This window comes from Cryptomeria japonica, chromosome 8 (genome assembly GCF_030272615.1).
Source record: "Cryptomeria japonica chromosome 8, Sugi_1.0, whole genome shotgun sequence".
Lineage (NCBI taxonomy): Eukaryota > Viridiplantae > Streptophyta > Pinopsida > Cupressales > Cupressaceae > Cryptomeria > Cryptomeria japonica.
In genome coordinates this window covers 584484381-584504439 of record NC_081412.1, presented here as the reverse complement: position 1 = coordinate 584504439, position 20059 = coordinate 584484381, and positions in this window count along the sequence as shown.

The window sequence follows — 20059 nt, the reverse complement described above, 5'->3', positions numbered from 1 at the left end:
ACCAGGAAACACATTCTGCAAAATCACCAATAGTCTAAAGACTAGAATACAACATACCGATTGGAACAAATACCGGTTGAGCTCTAGCTCATACATATAAAGGGGATCTCAATACAAGTGTGTGTCCATCAATGACAATCACAACATAAACATCAAAAATGCCAACAATCTCCCCCTTTGGCATTGATGGCAACACTTAGGAAAATAAAATTTTGACATCTAAGTGTTTTACAACAAAAACATGCCTTTAACAAAATTGCTCCCCCTAGGCATATACACTATCCCTTAATCAATACAATGTATAGCAATTTTGCATACAAAACATAAACATTGAGATATCAGATCATATAGCATATATCAAAACATATCTCAAAATTTTAAAACCAGATACTTCTCCCTATTCTTCTCCAAAATAGATAGAGTACTTCTCCCCCTTTGCCAACAATGACAAAGTACCGCTAAACAACCCTGTTTCCATTTGATATATAAAAAATAATAAAAGTTCATGACAACAATGAATAATACTTGTCAAAAACCAATTTATAGTCCTGCAAAAATTGTTTCATGGATAGAGACCAAGACTCAAGTAGGGAGGTTTCCACTTCTTTATTTGTTTGCATCTGGGATACCTATCCCTCCATTGCATCAACTGTGCTCAGCTCCTGCGTAACTGTCAAGGCATCCAGGTTCAGATAACACTTCTAAAGAATTTGCAGACGTGGAAGTAAAACTAGTTGTAGCTACTGCAAATCCCTAGACCGTGTACTGATCTCTTGCTCCATTTTGGCTGACTGGATCTAGAATTAGTGAACGGTTTGCCCATAAGTTGCAAAGGAATCATAGGGTGGCTTAAATGTGCTCAAGTAGGACTATAAGTCTATTTGAAGCTTTTGCTTTTGAGTTAGCACATCATCACAAAATAGATGGGGTTGACATATTTTGCTTAGTAGCAAGTTTCCCTCATCCAAAGCATCCCTTATATCCTTTTGATCTTTTAGAAGTTTAGATCAGAGCTCATTCAACGTTTTCACCAAAGCAATGTTAAGAGCCTTTTGATGCTCTTTCTTAACATTTTCCTCAGCTGCTTCTTCCAGGCTCTGCACCTGATCATCCACTATATTACATAGTAGTTTGAGCTGTGCTAGTGATGATTCAGTGTTAGGAAGATTGGTACTGGGGATCAAACCAATAAGGGTGTCTATAGCCACCTGAATTATGTCTTGCTCCTTTTTCCTTCGAATGATTTCAAGGCACTCTTGAGAAACCTTGATGCTCTGCATAAGCTTTGACTCACTTGCAGACTAGAGATCGATAGGACTAGAGATATCGGCTGGTTTGGCTTGACTCTCAGTTGCCTTTGGAGTCTCCATCTGTGTGCTCTTCATTGTTTCCATTGCCTTGTCTACTTCTTCCTTCTTCCTTTTCTCTGCTTCCTTCTTCTGTTCTTGTGCTTTGTCTTCCTCTTCTTTCTTTTTCCTCTCTGCTTCCTTCCTCTTCTCCTCTTCTTTCTCTTCCTCTTCCTTCTTCTTCTTTTCTTCCTCTTCCTTCTTCTTCTTTTCTTCCTTGTCCTCTTCTTCTTTCTTCTTCCTATCATCTTCTTGCTTCTTCTTCTCTTCATCTTTTCATTTCTCCTCTTCCTCTTTTCTCTTCTCTTCCTCTTTTCTCTTTTTCTCATCTTCATCCCTCTTCTTCTTCTCTTCCTGTTCCTTAGCCGCTTCCTGTGTGTCCTTGGCTTGATCACTGCCCTATTTAGCTTGTTGCACTTGTTCTTTTCCCTTAGATGGTATGTCCTAAGTGACATCCTCTATGTCCAGTGCATCGACATCAATAGTGTCGATTGGTTCTTCAACTAGGTTTCCTTCATCAAAAACTTCATCCAGTTTGGATACAACCGATTCTTTTTCCGCTTGCAGGTTGGCCATACATGCTTTGTGAGAATTGATAGCATAATCCATATGTTGATGAGTGTCTTTTTCAACATCATCAATTCTCCCCTCTAACAGCTAGAGTCTTCTTCTCCTTGTGAAGAAGAGTCCTTTATTCTAATCCAAAACATCAAATAATTCTAAATTTGAGAGGTCGGGAAAGTACTGTGCAAAGACTTTCTCCCTAATCTCCTATTCTTTTTCAATGGCAATGTGCCATTTATTATCTAATGTTTTATATAAAGAATCTGGTGTCTGAGATTTAATCTTTGATGGCGACCAGTCATTTTTACACAAATAAATAATGATTTCCTGTAATACTTCTTCTTTCTCCTCATCACTAAAATCATCATAATAATCTACTAAATCATGAAGTAATTTTCTCCTAATATTATTTGTTGTCCTTTGATAATATGTCAAAGGTTTGTATGAGGAGATATCAATATTTACCGGTGCAGATGTTGTCGGTTCGTTCTTCTTCATTTTCTTTGTCTATCTGGCCTTCTTTGGCTTTTCATTAGACTTGGTCTCTTCGGAGTCTGGTTCATTTGACTTAGTCTTTCTTTTTCTTTCAAATAATTTTGCCAGTGCCACTTCAAGTTTCTTCTTTGTAGGTGACTGCTTGGTCACTCTTGGAGTTGCAATGGTAGCCAGTGTCGATGCTACAGGCACTGCCTTTGCTTTCTTTACAGCCGGTTCTTTTCCTTTCTTAACAGAGGGTTCCTCAACTGGTGCAATCCTCTCCAAATAGGTTCTAGTTCTCTTAGCCTTAGGATCAAGAGGCAAGGAAATAAGGGTTGAGGCATACCCTTCCAGCATATTATACATCACCTTATAGCCCATTGGCTCCACTTCTTCCATTCTAGGCTCAATAGCCTCCATTAGGCATTTGTCCACCTGAATGGTGAAACAAATGTCATCTTCATATTTCTTAATGATCTCACCTAAGATCCTTACCCTTTGACTCATATTCCTTCTTAACTCATCAAAATATTTGTTCAGCACATTAGGGTAACTAGTTCCAATGGCTTATATCCTTTCCTTGATCTGCTTGGTTACCGGTTGGTCAGGAGACCACTGGACATCTCCTACTCCAAGAAAGTTGCCTTGGAAATAGAAAAACAACCCAACCAATAGTTGTCCAAACTTTAATCTCAATGCATTATCCTATTTAATCAACTTCAGATTAGATAGGAGTTGCCTCTGCATACCGATGCATAGGTCAAATGATGCGTCCTCTTTAATCATCCGGTAAGTGGCATTTACCATTGTAGGAGATACAGAACTAATCCTACTCACTGAGAATGTTATATAGCCTATCACCATGCAGGCGTATTTCACCAAATCATCCTTGATAGGATTAACCGTCATACCTAGTGAGTCACTTTTTGAACCGGTGAGCTTGACCATTTATGTTTTGCTTACAGTTCTTAGGGCTGGCACTTTCCCTGTGTTACAGAAACTGGTGAGTGCATGAATTGCCTGAGGTGTGATGTCATGCATCCTTTCTAGGTACATCTTGTCATGATGGACTCTGCTCAAAATGATCCTGATATGATCCTCCATAAAATCTTGCAGAAAATATACTACATTATGGAGTTTCTTCTTCTCTAGGATACTAAACTCCGGTTTGATTTTCTTGTCCTTGCCGCAAAATAAACCTAACTAGGTGTGAATCACTAAAGACCCTAGGTCTTCTATTTTACAATCAATATAGTCTAAAATTCCCTCTTCAACTATGACTCTAGCCGGAACTTGTGATAAGGCATTATATTTGGAATTCCTTTGAATGAAACTTTCTGACTCAATGGATGTACTAGAATTGGTATAAGATGTGGAAGCCATTGTAAAGTATTTCAAGAACATGAAAAATACCTTTAAAATGCAAATTTAGGGCTTCCTGATTCTGCTTCACTCCACTCTCTGTCGGTTGCCAAATCACCGCTTTGTGTTCTCCACAACCGTTTGCAAACTAGATTTGAATCTCCTTCAAGACTTGACAATTTCTTGAAATCTTAACTCAAATCGCCTTTTCTTCGCTTTGCACTTTGAAAAACTTTTCTTCATTCAAAAAAAGATAGTGAGAAATGATTTGAAATATTTTTTTATACATGTCTCTCACCTACCACTATTAATGCTTCTCTATTAGGGCATAAACCCTAATTTGCCTCTTTTACCATTTCCAATCTTCTGCCAAGCGACAGGTATTACATACTGGTTAAGGTCTTTTACCGATGTAACCGAGGGTTCATAATCATTTCACTATTTGCTCCCCCTAAGCCTCTTTGGAGCTTAGTTTGTCGGTTTCGATATTTCCACACTAGGTGTAGAAACCAATTCCTCTTCCAACATTGTTGGTTTCTTCCTCCAAATTTTGTTCATGTCCACTTGAACTATTTCCACATCAATTTCTCCTTTCTGAGTGACCAGTATATCATCAGATATACTCTTTCTGCTTCTGCAGAATCTTGCAATGTGACCCAATTTGTTGTAGTGATAGCAAACCAATCTAGGTGTTCTCCAAGATCCATCGTTCATGTTTCCATTCTTCCTTCTACATGTAGTATCTGTGTGACCATGTCCATGACAAATCCAACAGTTTCCTCTCCATCTGGTTGCCGGTTGATAACCATTGTTGCTTGACTGATAATTGTAAGCATTAAACCAGTTAGGGTTCCGATTCACAAAAGATTCCAGACCAACTCCTTGGGTCCTCTAAGGATATCTTCTGATATTGTTCATGACAAACCTGCCTTTAGATGCTTTATGCCCAAACTTGTTGCATGCATAACAATGACCATTGAACTTATTGGATCTAGGTACATTGTTGATAAAATAAGGAAAATTATTGTAGGCTTTGCTCCTACATACATTGGTAGTGTGTCCTTCTTTAAGACAGTTAAAGAAAATAGGTTTGAATTTTGCTTACCTTTTCCTTTGAGTGTCAGTTGCTTCTTTGATGCTTCAGCATTTGTTCTTAAGGATTCTCCTTCCTCATATCTAGAGAAACCAAGTCCATTGGTATTCTTTACCGGTCTAGATTACTCAAGCTTTTGCTCTAGCTTGACAGTACTTTTGCTGAACTTAGCAAGTATTTCCTTTGACTCAGAGAGTTCTTTGGAAATAGCAATATTTTCAGAGATAGCTATATTCAGTTCATCTTGTACTCCTTCTTTTTCCATTCTGCTCTCATGTAGCCAAGCAATCAGTGCACTAATCTCTTGTTTCAATTTGGAGATCTCATGATCTCTATCCTTTACTAGATCTTCAGCTTTCCTCTAGTTCTCAAGCTCTTGACTAAACCAGATAGTTAGTCCTTCTAACTCCTTTCTCAAATTGGAGTTTGAATCATTAAACTTATTTACTTCTGCAATCATGGCTTCCATGTTTGCTTCATCTTCAGAACTATTTTTAGATAGGTCCATCAGCTTCTCTGCATGTTCTCTCCTTTTTGCTTGATATGCCTTGTATTTGACCATAAGATCATCATAGGCTTGCTTAGACTAAGTGAGCCATTGAGTAAGTTCCCTCAAGGTGTATTCCCCCATATCTCTTTCCAAGTGGTTAAACTTATAGAAAGGTACGCTCTAATACCAATTGATGAATACGAAGAGGGGGGATGAATTAGTATGCCAAAAATCTCTGTACTAAAACATTTAAATAGTATGAAGACAAACTAGTAAAATAGTTTAACAGACACACCGATTATCACCCACAAAAGCAATACAACCATAACACAAGATATTTGACGTGGAAACCCAACTAGGAAAAAACCACTGTGAGATGGAACTCACAAGTCACTATCTGTAGAATAGAAGCCAGACAGGTTAAGGTCTTACAATGTTCTTCACCAGAATAGATCCTGTTAGGAATCTCAATCTTTGTTAGGAGATAAGTCCGATTAAATACTACCATGTTAGAAGATTTTAGATTCACAAAGGTGAACCACCTTGTTAGAGGATTTTACAAAGGTTTTTGGGCCTACCCGGTTAAGGGCTACAGACTTGTCAAAGATGTGAGTAATCAACAAGTGTTTGATCTATCTAATAGCACAGACTACTTGGTTAGACCTAGTATAGCTCATTGTTAATGCATTCTAGCATTACTTCAGTCTTCCCTATCTCTCTCTAAGTTACAACTTGATCTTCTTAGATAAGATCGCTCTTACAACAACTTAACAACCACCTTAAACCCTAGTCACAACATAAACCCTTTCAGCAACAACCTAAAACCCTAGACATGATGTCCTTTTAATGATTTCATGTCGGTCCAAGAGGATTACATTACAATTTCCTAGGTTCAATGAATCTAGACATACTCAGTAACATGACACAAAAAACACCGTCAGTGTGTTGGCACTATCAAACAATCAGTGGATTGGTAACTCATCACAAAATGTTGGTTGGTAACTCATCACAGAGTATTACCGGTTCATACAAAATACCGGTTGTCGGTTTGACAAAAATGAAGACTGGTAAGAATGTGTTATGCCACTTTTCTCCCTCATACCGCTTGAGATCTACGAACCGCTTGGGGTCGACATGCTGCTTCAGACTGGGAAACACATTTTGCAAAATCACCAATAGTCTAAAGACTAGAATATAACATACCGGTTGGAACAAATACCGGTTGAGCTCTAGCTCATACATATAAAGGGGATCTCAATACAAGTGTGTGTCCATCAATGACAATCACAACATAAACATCAAAAATGCCAACAATGGATGTGTGGAAAAAGTGGATGAGTTATGAAGGCTTATGACTATGAAAAGAAGTGAAAGTAGGATAGCATGATGGAGACTTAGGATCAACAAGTATGCTCTTTGACTTAAAATTGTAGAACTTTTGCCCCCAATTATTTTGGTATTAGGGGATATCATCTCTTGCTCTTTTTCTTTCATAGGATTTTTATCCTTGACCTTGATTTTTTGAGTCCAATAGCTTTTGATTTTGATTTGGACTAAAGGACTTTTCTTTATTTTTGACTTTTAGATTTTTCTTTTCAAGGCTTGATTTTTGATCCCCAATGAGTAAGGGATTTTGTAATTCTTGTTGATCCAAATCTGGGAGTGGAGTGGAAATGGAATGAGTGGATGAAATGGTAAGGCTATGTGAGTTCTCAAGAGGGTTGGTGATATGCTCAATAGATTCTTTGTTGGAACCACTCTTAGGACTATTGATATCAAGAGCTACTTGCACCACTAGAGGGGATTTGCATTCAAACTTAGTAGCCACAACACTAGGTGGTTCACACCCAATTCCTTGCAGATTGTTTGTAGATTGTTCTTATTGACTGAATACCTTAGGAGATAGTGGGAGTTGATCAAGATGAAAGATATACTCACCACATCCCATGTCTTTAAACTTGAACTTTTCTTTGATCTCTGTTTATTTTGATGTAGACGCTTTCAAGGATTCTGGATCCACATATGTTGAAGATGGAATAGCTTCTTGATTGACTGGGATTGTTATTTCTGATCTAGGTCACAGATTGTTGCAATATATGAATGGATTTGGGTCAACTTTGATGGTCACTTCAACTCCATTGTGTGGGAACTTGATACATCGATGATATGTAGATGGAACTGCACTCATCTCATGAATCCATGGGCATCCCAACAATATGTTGTATGTGAGATCTAGACCAAGGACTTGACAAACCACATCTTTTGTAACTGTCCCAACTCTAAGAGGCAAGGTGATTGTGCCTTTGGAGGATCGCTCTTCATCATCATATGCCTTGATGGTAATTTTATTTTTAGCATTCACATCTTTGTCCGAATATCCCAATTGTATTATTGTATTCAAAGTACATATATTAAGACCAACTCCATCTATCAAGACTCGTTTTATTCGATGTTTGTGTATGAAGGCTTCGATGTGTAAAGGTGCATTATGTGGCTGACTCACGGAGGTGTCATTGGCTTCTGTGAATGTAAGGGGGTGTGGAATGGAAAGGTATCCCACCATGGCTTGAAACTGATCCATGTTCAGATCAATAGGGACAGTAGTGTCTCTCCAAATTTTGTCAAGAATAGCTTTATGTGCGGGGGATATGCATAAGAGATCAAGTATGGAGATGAGCGCAGGTGTCTTCCCCAACTATTCTACAAGGTCATACTCAAGTTTGGTTGATGAAGAAGTAGTTTTTTTAGATAGAGCACCTTGCAAAGTGAATTTACCTTGACGAGTTGTAACACTACATTCAGAGGTAGGTTCAAAAGAAGATCTAATGCCTTTTAGGACAATCTTGGGTCTTTGGGTAGAATTTTTAGGTGTTTTGTCCTTGATGATAATGGTAGAGACATAATTGTCCATCGAAATGTGATTGACAATTGAATCATAGTTATAAGATGCTCTGGTATAGTTGGTTTGGTCATCTATGGCTTTAGACTTTCCCTTGTCATGCTTTGGGAATGGTTCCTTAAACATCTTATGTTCCTGATTGGATGAGTGTCCTTCAATCTCAATATCACCTCTATCAATGAGATCTTGTATGATGTTCTTCAGTTGATGGCAATTTCCTATCTTGTGGCCCTTGCTCTTATGAAATTCACAATACTCATCATCATTCCACCAATTTGGTTTAATCTTTGGTTCATATGGAGGAAAATCTGGAATAGTGATTACCTTGTTTGCCACTAGCTTTTTGAAAACTGACTCAAGTGGTTCTCCCAATGGAGTGTACTTCTGTCGTGATTTGGAAATTGTTTGAGTATTCACTTGACTGTTTGTAGAGCTTGATCTGGAAAAAATGATCTTGGGTCGTATCGTATTGGCATCAACAACACCATCATTGAATGTGTTATTGTTTTTGTTTCAAAATCTTGGCTTGTCTTTTCCTTTAAAGTCCTCTTTGTTTTCTTTGAATATCTTAATGACTCCTTGTTCAATTAGGACTTTCTCTTTTGCTAAGCCTTTTTCAATGACGTCCTTGAAGGTGGACAAACAATCTTTTCTTAAGTCATAACCAATGTCTTTGTTAACATTTTGGGTGAACATTTCTACCATTTGTTTTTGTGGAATTTCTCAATAGCGTCTGCTAGCTAGATTTCTCCATCTTTGCAAAAAGGATGAAAAATATTCTCCATCCTTTTGTTTGGTGTTGCAAAAAGTAGTGACTGATATGTCTTTCTCTATGTTGTATGAGAAATTTTGGATAAATGCCTATGCTAAGTCACCCCATGACTTAATTCTAGATGGAAGTTGGGAGAACCATTCCATAGCTTGATCACCTAAGCTTTGTGGGAAAAATCTCATCAAATATGTCTCTTCTGCTGCTACCTCAATGCAAGCTATGAAAAACTATCTTATATGTGCCTTAGGATCCCCTTTTTCTCTATACTTATCAAACTTAGGTGTCACAAAGTGTGTAGGAAAAGGAAGCATTAGAATGCTTTTGTCGAATGGATAGGGACATATTTCTCTCATTGTGTAAGTTGGCTTTGGTGTATTTATGTTCTCCATTTTCTTTTGTAAATCCTTGATTTGCTGTTCCAAATTGTTCTTAGGTGGAGATCGACTTCTTGGACCATATCTAATTCTTGAACCACCGAGTGGAGGAGGAGCATGTTGCATATATGGATGATATTGATCGTACACATGTTCATATGGAGGAGGTCTATAATGATGTTGCGTATATGGACCACTTGGTATAGAGTAATGATGAGGAATGGAATATATGCTTTGTCCATGTATACCATACTCTATAGGCATGTCATGAGTTTGTTCTAATGTGTTGCCCCCAAATTTGACACGGGGTTTCCTTGTGTCCAAATTTTGAGCATGCCTTTGGATATCCAATTGCTTTGGTGGTTGATCCTTAGCATTGGTATGTGATTGAGCATATTTTTCTACATAAGACTTCCATAATGGTCTGCGAAGGTGAGTATCATATGCTTGACCATGTGTGTATGGGACCTCAAGTTTTTGAAACAAAGATGATGGTGATTCAGGCATAATATGTGGTCCTCTATTGCTTCCATTATTAGGTCTCCTTTGATCCATGTTGAGGTGAGGTTGTTGCAAAGGTCGATATTCCATTATTTAAGAAATGTCAAAATCATGAGGTATCTTGGCTCCACTTTGTGCCATCACTTGTAAAAAGTATTGTCTATCTCTCCTTGTTATTTCCTCAACTAATCGATTGAAACAGGGATCCATAATGGAGTCTTCCACTTCTGCTGAATGTATTGAAATGTTGTCCATATTGTCATTGTGTGTATCATTGTTATTTGTATTGTCCATGTTCTCAACATTTGGAATGTTTCTATAATCATCCATGTTAGGTAATGTAGTATGATCAGAATTGAAAAAGACATCATTGTCATACTCATACGCACTCATGTTTATGGACTCTTGAGCCTCTTTAGCTTCTCTCTTAGATTTTTGGGAACGGGTTTCAACCATGAACTATGTCTTGACCAAGATGTGTGAGACTAGATGAAAATGGAAAGAGTATGGAAGAATAAGAGTTGGATGGAATGTAAATGAATCTGAGGTGTACTTGCAATGTCCAAAGTGTAAGACCAAGTATGTATGTAGTAGAGTAGGTGTGACTTCCAAAGAGATGATAGTTTCTCTTGATGAGGTAAGTTGACGTTGACTCTAAGTAAGACCAAATGAGATCCAAAGGTGATAGACCTCGATGAGGGACCACTTAGCAAAATGTTGTTGTAGGTATTATGTTGACAAAGAAAGATGAGGAGAAGCAAGTGACCTTTTGACTCAAGTTTAGACAAATGTGAATGTAATGCAAGATGTAAAGCAATGATGGACTTTGTAAGACCCAAAGATAGGTTGAATGCTAGATGAAAATCCTAGAGAGATAACCTAGGAAGCTCAATAAGTCTGAAACTAACTATTCTTGTTTGTTGAATTATGAAAGTTTTCAATCTTGAACATAGACATGCCTGTATACTTCACAGATGTGCTTAAAGGACACAGACGCTATTCTGTCAGACATGGATGCATTTTGATGACACAGATGCGGGTCTGTCAGACATAGATGCATTTCTGAGATGTTAGAATGTTGCTCAAAAGACACATATGTATTTCTGCCCTTCACAGATAGGTTTAGAAGACACAGACGTGGGTCTGTCAGACGCAGACGCGTTTCTACAAACTTTGTGTAATTTTTCCAATCTGTGAAGTTGCTTGTTGTGACCAAATCTGAATGTTTGACTGTTTTTCATGACAAGAGGACACAGTGTTGATGAGGACTCAATGTTTGCAAGTGTTTAGATTCCAAAATGACTCAAAGACTAGTGTGTTGTTTGATGTAAAATTGTTTTGCATACACTTGAAGACACAGAAGACATAATGTTTTGATGTTTGGTCTTGAATGTTTGATTGTTCAAAATAAGTCAAGCACAATTCTTATGGCTAGCCAAGACAATAGTTGTTGATCCCACATGGATTTTCTCCCTAGGCTACACTATTCAGAGTGGATACTTAGATGCTTGACCCCACTAGCTCCACCCTCGGCACTCACTTGTCGGGACTACCAAGCATTAGTCCCCATGAAAACTCCTTGTGGCAAACTTTGTATCTCTACTAAGAACCGTATGTGTGTGGGCCACTACCAGAGGTCTGACCTTTTGCCCCAACAACTAGAAGGATTTTGGCTTCTAAAACAAAAATGTGCTAGCAAGGGCATCTGCTTATGTGGCCATACATGTGGCACTTTCAGCTCTGTAAATACAGAAGGCTCCCAGAGGGTAGGGGTTACACCCTATAACTGATCAAATAAATTTGATCAAACGAGTTTATGGGGAAACATAGTGTCGATATGAACTAATCAACACACGTTATCCATAGTTTTCACCATGGATATAGTTATTTATAGTGGTTTGGAAGAAGATGGCTTTTCTTTTGCTACTACTTGCATCATTCTCTCCTCACTAGTAGTCCTAATGACCACATGGGGAGACAGGCCCTCTAAAGATTAAACAAAAAGAGCCTATTGCGCAAGACACAAAAGACAATGGTTCAATTTTAGTGCACCAATTGAAGTGTTTTCTACTCTATGAAAACAAGGCACACAATAAATATCAAAAGCCCTTGCCAAGGTCCTGCAACAAAGATCTATTAGTAGTTTGGATTGTTTGAAATAGTCACCCCTTCCTGCAAGCACACAAGTTGGGTAAATTTTAAATCTAAAAGACTTTGTGAAATACGGGCCTTCAACAAAAAAATTTTACTTTCAAGACAAGCTACACCAATTTCGTTAGCTAGATCTGAAAATGTTAGCTCAAAATAAACCAGATCTGAAATCGGAATGACGAAAAACTAAATAAATGAAACCAAAAATGCAACAACCAAACACAAACACAGTTGTCACAAACACAAATGCTGCGAGAACACACAAATGTGCCTAGATCTAACACAAACGTGGCTCCCAAACGCAAACGCGTTTCCCAAATGCAAACGTGCCTGAAGACTTCACAGACGCAACTACCAAACACAAACACATTTCCCAAAATCTACAAAAAATAAAATATTATCGAAGATGTAGATGTGGCTCTAGATGTCACAGACGCGACAAAAAATCAAAAACACGATCTGAAAGTGTGCAAACACGAAAATATCAAAATGTTGTTAGAAATGTCAGATCTGCAACTTCAAAACAAAATCTACAACAAAAGATGTTAAATGCAAAAGGGACAAGGGTCCCACCGGGCGTACCAAAATGTATATGGTGAAAATGGATAACAAAAGTGATGAAAGACTAAATGAATTCAACCACAAACACCCTAGCCTAACAACAACAAAGATCCACCATAACATATGAAGATTGCCTAAGACAATGCAAATCAAATGAAATCACAAAGATTATACCGTCACATGTCCAATAGGGTTTGGATCTTCATTCTTCCTATCTCCATTGATCTTTCTTGATATATTTGCTCTTAGATTTTATGTGCACAAGAGCTCAACAAAGAACGGAAGTGTGGTTGCAAGTAGGATCGCATATGAAAGTGCAAAAGCATAGTATAGTCGAGTCGCAAGCGGGGTTGAATGCATAGTGAGGGTTTGATAATGAAGGAAGCATCTCCTTATATAGAAGACACTATATGAAATGGAGGGATAAGATTGAGAGGTGTAAAAGAGGTCGGCTATGATTAGAGGTAGGTAGAGGAAATAAGAAAATAATAAGAGGGTAGGTAGTGTAGGAATTAAGAGATGAATGACATGTGTCATAGGTAGAAAAGGTTAATGAATTAATTAAATAAATAAAGATTTATTTAATTAATAGAGGAAGTCATATAATTAAATAAATAAGGATTTATTTAATTAATAGAAGAATTAGGCTAAAGTAATTAAATAAATAAAGATATTTATTTAATTAGACAGGACAATTTTAGGTGTCTACAATATATATATATATGTATATGTATATGTGTGTATATGTGTATGCATATATATGTATATGTATATACATATATATACATATATATTAATATAGATATACATATATACATATATATATGTAATTGACATTTATATATATATATATATATATATATATATATATATATATATATATATATATATATACGTATAGATATATATGTATATGTATATATATGTATATACATATATATACATATACATATATATCTATACATATAAATATATATGTACATATATATACATATGTACATATATACATATATATATGTACATATATGTGTGTGTGTGTGTATACACACACACACACACACATATATAGTTGTGTCATAATTATTTTAAATTAGTTTTCTATTCAAATGATACTTTGTACTATTGTATGGAGTGGGGGGTTCTCCCTACACCTGTGGGGAGTTCTTCCCACAAACATGGAAGAGCCCACCATGGGGGACCTATTGAAATGTGGTGACTGATCAGCAAAGTACTGTACACTCAACACGTATACTCACATCTTTTGGTATTTTTTTTGTTGATGAAAACCGACATTGTAATAAAACCCTAAAAAGGTTGACTTTGTTTTTGCCCTAAAAACGTATGTTATAAGCGGTTGGCTTAACGCAATGTAAGGTTGATGTACTATTTTTGCTGGATAATAAGAAAGACTGGACGACTGTGTATGGTGGACGTAACCCATTATGGGTGAACCATGTTAAATCTTTGTGTTATCTGTGTCCTGTTTTATTTCTTTATCTTTTGTATTTAAATTTTCATATAATTGTTAGTTCATATTTGCTTCGGATCTGCTTGAAACCCTAACAATTGGTATCAGAGCGAGGTTTTATGTAAATTGGCAAGACTTTCAGATTTGAGTGGGAGCAATGGAGGATTCCAAATTCAAGGTCGTAAATTTTAACGGCCAAAATTATCAATTGGGTAGTGTTTTGAATGTGGAGAACAGAGGAAGATCAAAGGAAAGAGGAAAAGGCCCTGTGAATGAGAAGTCACAAGGGAAGTCAAAGAAAGGATGCTCTCAATCTAGAGGAAAGAAAGATTGCTAGTACTACGGAAAGCCTGGTCATCTAAAGAAAGATTGTTGATCTTGAAAAAACAAAGAAGGAGACAAAAATGAAAATGATAGTAAGGAAGCTAATATTGCAAGTAATACTTTACAGATGCTTTAATCTTATGTTTGGATAATGTTAATGATTCCTGGGTAATAGATTCTGGGGCTTCATTTCATGCTACACCCCATAGAAAATATTTTCTAGATTATGTTCAAGGTGATTTTGGACAGGCATATTTGGGTCATGATGAGCCCTGTCAAATTGTTGGAAAAAGAAAGATAAAGATCAAGTTGCAAAATGGAAATGATTGGTTTCTGCAGGAGGTAAAACATGTTCCTAATTTAAGAAGAAATTTAATTTCTGCAGGGCAACTAGGTAGTGAAGGTTGCATAGTTACCCTCTCAGATAGTATGTGGAAGGTCGCTAAAGGATCATTAGTAATAGCTAAAGGTGCGAAGGTAGGCAAATTATATCTGTGTATAGGTAACACTTACTCTACCCTAGCTGCTACAAATAAAGTTACTGCAGGCACAACAACAATAAATGTTGCAAGAACAGATTCAATAATGTGGCACCATAGGCTTGGGCACATGAGTGAGAAAGGGATGAAAACCCTTCACTCCAAATATCTATTGCCAGGACTAAAGAAGATTGATTTAGAGTTCTGTGAAAACTATGTTTATGGTAAACAGAAAATAGTCAGATTTCTCAAGGTTGGGAAAGAGAAGAAGAGTGAGAAGTTAGAGATTGTACATTCAGATGTATGGGGACCGGCTCAGGTATCATCTCTTGGTGGCTCTTGTTATTATGTTATTTTTATTGATGACTCAACCAGAAAAATATGGGTATATTTCCTAAAACAAAAATCAGATGTTTTTGAAACTTTTAAGAAATAGAAAGCTTTGGTTGAGAATGAAATAGGAAAAAAGTTGAAGTGTCTTAGATCAGATAATGAAGGTGAGTATTGTAGCAAAGCATTTGAAGATTACTGCTCCTTAAATGGGATTCAAAAGAAGAAGATGGTTCCAGGAACTCCACAGGAAAATGGTGTGTCAGAGAGAAGGAATAGGACTATCATGGAACGTGTGAGGAGCATGAGATTGCATGCTGGATTGCCCTTACATTTTTGGGCAGATGTTGTACATACTACTATCTATTTGATAAATAGAGGACCTTCAACCCCTTTGGATGGTGGTATTCCAGAGGATGCATGGACTGGTAAAAAGGTAAATTATTCTTTTCTAAAAACTTTTGGTTGTGAAGCTTTTGTCCATGTTGATAAAGAAAATAGAACCAAGCTTGATGTTAAATCTCAGAAATGTACCTTCATTGGATATGGGATAGATGAATATGGCTATCAATTATGGAATTTTGAAAATAAGAAAATAATTAGAAGTAGAGATGTTATATTCAATGAAAAGGTTATGTATAAAGAATAGATTTAGGAAAAGAAGCATGAATGGGACAAACAAGAATATGTGGTATTGGATGAGATTCCTGAAAATAAAATGCCATAGGTACCTGATGCTCAGCAACAACATATTGTCCCACAAACTCCTGCAAGTGTTAGACATTCTACGAGGATAAGTAGACCCCCTGAAAGATTTTCTCCTTCTTTGTATTCTATTTTATTAACAGATTCTGGTGAACCAGAAGAATATGAAGAAGCAATGCAGGTAGATGCCAAACAATAGTGGGAGCTAGGCATGAAAGAGGAGATGGACTCCTCGATGAAAAATAAGACTTGGGACTTAGTCCCTTTACCTGCACAAAAAAGAGCCTTGCCTAACAAATGAGTTTATCAGCTGAAGGAGGAGGAAGGAGGTCATAAAAGATATAAGGCCAGACTTGTGGTAAAAGGTTTTGCACAGAAAAAGGGTATAGATTATCATGAAATATTTTCTCCAGTTGTAAAAATGACTTCAATTAGAACTGTACTTAGTCTTATGGTTGCAGATGATTTACATCTTGAACAATTAGATGTCAAAATAGTTTTTCTCCATGGAGATTTGGAGGAGGAAATTTACATGTTGCAACCACAGGGATATGAGGTCAAAGGTAAGGAGAACTTGGTGTGCAGGTTGAAGAAAAGTCTATATGGCCTAAAGCAAGCACCCCGACAATGGTATTTAAAATTTGATAGTTTCATGGCTAAACACAGTTATCATAGATGTCATTCTAATCATTGTGTATATTTTAAGAGATTTGATAATGGCAGTTATATTATCAAGTTGCTTTATGTTGATGATATGCTTATTGCTGGGTCTAACATGCAACATATAAATGATCTTAAATAGAAATTAGCCATGCCATTTGCTATGAAGGATTTGGGTGCAGCTAAGCAAATTCTTAGTATGAGGATTACATGGGATAGGAAAAATAGAACCTTGAATTTGTCCCAAAGTGAGTATATAAAGAAGGTGTTGAAAAGATTTAACATGCAGGATGCAAAAGCAGTTAGTACACCTTTGGCTAGTCATTTCAAATTGACTAAGGAGATGTGCCTAAAGGCACAAGAAGAGGTTAATAAAATGTCTAACATCCCGTATTCATCAGTTGTTGGTAGTCTGATGTATGCAATGGTATGCACAAGGTCAAATATTGCTCATGCAGTGGGAGTTGTGAGCAGGTTTATGAGTAATCCGGGTATGGAACATTGGAATGTTGTGAAATTGATTCTTCAGTATTTGAAAGGAACTACTATGAAGGCATTATGTTTCAAAGGATCTAATGCTGCTGTGAGTGGATTTGTTGACTCTGATCTGGCGGGTGATATTGATTCACAGAGGAGTACTATAGGGTATGTTTTTACTATAGGGGGAACTACAGTCAATTTGATTTCTAGGCTACAAAAGGTTGTTACACTTTCAACCACTGAAGCTGAGTATGTTGCTGCTACAGAAGCCAGCAAGGAGACAATTTGGTTGCAATGTTTTATGGAGGAATTGGGTTAGACACAAGAGGATAGCCCATTGTATACTGATAGCTAGAGTGCCATTCATCTTGCGAAGAACTCTACTTTTCATTCAAGGACAAAGTACATTCAGCTCAAGTGCCACTTCATCCGGACTATTTCGGAGGAGGGTCAGTTACGGCTTGAGAAGATTCACACAAGTGAGAATCCTGCCGATATGTTCATGAAGGTAGTTCCACAAGAGAAGCTGATTTCTTCATTAGTTTATGTTGGTCTTCTTGATTGATAATTGTGGAATTTATACCAGTCAAGTCCTAGTGTTTTATCTAGCGGATGCTGCATGTACAGTGGTGTCATGTACTATCAATCTCCAAGTGGGAGATTGTTCAGTGTAGAGCCTGATCAGTCTCCAAGTAGGAAATTGTTGAAATGTGGACCCTGATGAAAACTGACATTGTAATAAAACCCTAAAAAGGCCGACTTTGTTTTTGCCCTAAAAATGTATATTATAAGCGCTGGGATGCTTAAGGCATTGTAAGGTTGATGTAATATTTTTGCTAGATAATAAGAAAGATTGGACGACTGTGTATGGTGGACATAACCCATTTTGGGTGAGCCACGTTAAATCTCTATGTTATCTGTGTCCTATTTTATTTATTTATCTTTTGTATTTAAATCTGCATATAATTGTTCATTCAAATTTGCTTCTAATCTACTTGAAACCCTAACAGAAGCCCCTACCATGATTGTGGATGGATCAACACACTTCAGTGGGGAGCCGCCCAAAAGCCATGGGAAGGGGAAACCCCTCCCACTACCATGGGTGTTTCTCATAGCACCCTGTGCATAGCTATGTCATGGTTCGACTTCTGTACTCACATCATAGTGTTGGCTAGTCTAGTAATTCGATTATTTTGTTATATTAAACTATATTTATATATAGATTAAATGCAGTGTAATATTAAACTATATTTATATATAGTTATATATTGAAATTTCATATGTGGGGTCTTTTATAAATCCCTTGTATCATGTTTGGCATTTTGGTTTACATAAAATGTGTAATATGAAATATTGCTTAATGAGGTGATAGATATTTTGGACAAATTAATTAGGAAAAATTAAGATATTATATTATTTTAACCTTGGACTAATGAAATTATTAAAGTATTTAACTACTTTTTGTAATAGTGTTATTTCATCCATTTTGCTAATAAAATTGAACTCTATCATCCATGTCATACTGAGACCTTAGCTTTGGCCTTTGGATTTTTCTGTCATTGTGGGTTAATTGGAAGGGTCATTTTATGTTGTTGGTATCCAGAGGCTTGGGAGGGAGATATGGTTTTTCCTTACTGTATTAGTCTTTCTCGTCTTTTGGATATAAGATTCTAAAATTATATGTTTTGGTATCTGGTTGTTGTTTTATAGCCTTCGTTGGATATACCCTATATGTTATGTTATTCTAGAAAGTGATTCAAGCCTTGCTATGGTAATTTTGTATTTGACCATCTCGTGATTTATATTTTGATATTTGATTTTTCTTTGATTCCTTGGAGCATTCATGGGGGAGTGACTTTCATTGGGGGTCGAGAACCAAAGTGGTCACCAAGGTAACTCAATAGAAGTTTTTTATCAAGTGAAAACATAACATAAATAATTGGGGTGGGTAGTTAGATCACATTACTAAAGATTAATTTTATTGCCTCTCTTACACTCAAGTGCTTGTTTAGGGTTGAGGTAAGTAGAGAAGGGCTTGGAATGGCTTTCACCAATCTTGTCTTTTCAAAAGGTTGGTGTGGTCCACTAGGATTTGTATGGGAGTCGGGGGTCGAGAGACATCACCAGGGTAACCCAAGATGGGGGCCAGGACCTAGTGAAGACCTGTGAGGGTAACTCATGACAACCTAGTGATGACACTCTTCACATTTTCTTACATAGTCATTTACTTGGTTGATTATCTATGTTTTCTTGGGCCTTTGGAATCTAGATGTTTCCCTTGTATGTTCTTTGTTTTGTCTTATAGTTTTCTTGATAATTGTAACCTTGTGAGCTTCGTATGTAGCCTTGTTTCATTATGATTTTATATCTTATCTCTTGGGTCTGACTGATACCTCCTAGCATGGGGGGTGGACCTAATGGTACCACATGGTTGGGTGGAGTGCTATTCACACCCATTGGGTTTTGGCCCAACCTGCATCTTGTTCAAGTTAGTTCATGAGAAGATTGAAGATCTACTTTATGTTCTAGATTTGTTACTCACATCATCATTATACATTCAAAAATTGCATCTTGATGGATACCTTGTAATGTAATCATGATCATATGTATATTCTCTAGGCTATATAAATTGGTCCATGTACCTTGTACAGAACAATGTATTATTATATGTAAAACTTTCATATTTCTTTATTTATGTTGGATGAGTTAATTAATGTAATTTCATTGTGGGGCCCTAAGGACTCTCTTATAATTTTTTAGATGTTCTTATATCTTAATATTGGTTCATCATGATGCACATTGTATTAGTATGGTTTGTTTCCTTTATAAAAAACAAAAAATTATTCTCATTTTATTGATATTATTTTGTATTGTTGTGTGGGCCTCAAAGCTGGGGCGTTACACTTGGAATCAAAGACAATGCTCAAACACTAGGTGCCTCATATGTGTTGTTATGTTGTCCAAAAGGATACCAAGAGCATGAGGTAGACATCGCGGTAGAGGCTGAGGTAGGGGACATGGAA